This window comes from Mobula birostris, chromosome 11, assembly GCF_030028105.1.
Source record: "Mobula birostris isolate sMobBir1 chromosome 11, sMobBir1.hap1, whole genome shotgun sequence".
Taxonomy (NCBI): Eukaryota; Metazoa; Chordata; class Chondrichthyes; order Myliobatiformes; family Myliobatidae; genus Mobula; species Mobula birostris.
Genome location: NC_092380.1, coordinates 14,718,231 through 14,720,203, shown reverse-complemented (window position 1 = coordinate 14,720,203; position 1,973 = coordinate 14,718,231). Strand labels below are relative to the sequence as shown.

General features: G+C 42.9%; 1 non-coding gene across 1 annotated transcript; it reads left to right on the top strand.

The window, feature by feature from the left end:
* trnaq-cug (transfer RNA glutamine (anticodon CUG)) lies at positions 1 to 72 on the top strand. Its single transcript has one exon. It is a non-coding gene; the product is annotated as a tRNA-Gln (tRNA).
* Positions 73 to 1,973: the final 1,901 nt, after the last annotated feature.

Here is a 1,973-nt window from a genome sequence, read left to right as displayed (position 1 = left end):
GGTTCCATGGTGTAATGGTTAGCACTCTGGACTCTGAATCCAGCGATCCGAGTTCAAATCTCGGTGGAACCTGCTATTTTTAACCCCGGAGCAAAACTGCATCCCATTTTAGAAATTAAATTATTTTATTGAATTCTGCTGTCCTCAGTGATAGCTTATTCTTCAAAATATTAATTTCAGCTCTTTAAAGACATTACAAACGAACAATTAACTGTTCGTAGTTAATAAACACAAACTGCTGAAATATCTCAGGAGGAGGTCAGGCAGGAAACAAAAACAGAGTTAATATGAAAGGCATAAACACGAGGAATTCTGCAGATGCTGGAAATTCAAGCAACACACATCAAAGTTGCTGGTGAACGCAGCAGGCCAGGCAGCATCTCTAGGAAGAGGTACAGTCGACGTTTCAGGCCGAGACCCTTCGTCAGGACTGTCCTAATATGAAAGGCAATTACCCGATTCAGAGTTGCACAGCACCTTCGGCCCAATTCGTCCATGCCAACTAACCACGGTGTCTATCTATCACAAACACGAGAAAATCTGCAGATGCTAGAAATCCAAAGTTAAAAAAAAATCACACACACACACCCTCTTCCTTCAGTTAGTCCTGACGAAGGGTCTCGGCCGGAAACGCCGACTGTACCTCTTCCTAGAGATGCTGCCTGGCCTGCTGCGTTCACCAGCAACTTTGATGTGTGTTACACACACACAATGCTGGAGGAACTCGGCATGTCGGGCAGGACCCATGGAAAAGGGTAAACAGTCGACGTTTCGGGCCGAGACACCGAAGAACCAAGACGTCTGTCTACTTGATCTAATCCAATTTCCCGAGTTTCAACCCGTACCGTTCCTATCCATGTGTCTGTCTAAATGTATCTTAAAGTTGTGACTGTAACTAATTCACTACCCTTTTGTGTGAAAGCGCCAGGCATTTGACTTCTCCTGGTCGATATCTGGTCTGCTCTAGTCAACTAGTCTTCAATGAAGAGTCACGCTCTTCCATGACTGGTTCAACACAGATGGTAACTTGCAACAGACGACACCAATACCGAATCTGACCGAGAAAGTGATTGAGCAGAAGTTGTAGAATTTGATAGGTTGCAACACTGGTAGATTGCAACTTTCAAGGACTCTACAACTCATTATTTTCATGATTGCATTCCTTTGCACATTGGTTGTTTGAGAGCCTTTGGGTACAGTTTTTTCCCCATTCATTATGCAGTATTTCTTGGTTCTGCTATGAATGCCTGTTCAGGTCCATTTCTGGGGATATGGCTTAAGGTTGGCATCCTAAGGGCTGATCATGTGATGTCTTCCTTATACCAACCAGACCAATGTGACATGGTGTTGCTGAACAGTGGGCATTACAGCTGATGCTCTTGGTTAGGAAGATGCCAGGACAAACAGTCAGCTTGCTGATAAGGTAACTTTCTCTCCAATCAAAAAGAAGATCCTGGTGTTCTGAACCACATTTTGCTTCATCAATTTCAGGGCTTTGGTTATACACTTTTGTAGAAAGAAAGAAAACCCTCAAACTGTTGAAAAGCAGAGTAGTCTTGGGAATGGGGGAGGCTAGTGCAACAGGCACCAGACATAAATATGCACTTACAACAATGAGGAAACTTCATTGGGACTTCAGGAGCTCGAGTGCCAAAGTACGGAAATTTTGCTGAAATTGCATAACTTTAGTGCACACAAGTTTCATCTCTTCTAAATACATCATTAGATTTTTAAACAGAGGAAATAGCTAGCTCACAATCATGACCATTTTACAGCCTACAAAGGATGTTCTAAAATCTTGGAATACACCCAGTAGCCACTTCATTATGTTCACCTGCTCGTTAATACAAATATCTAATCAGCCAATCCAGTGGCAGCAACTCAATGTGTAAAAGCATGCAGACATGGTCAAGAGGTTCAGTTGTTGCTCAGACCAAACATCAGAATGGGGAAGAAATGTGATCTCAATGACT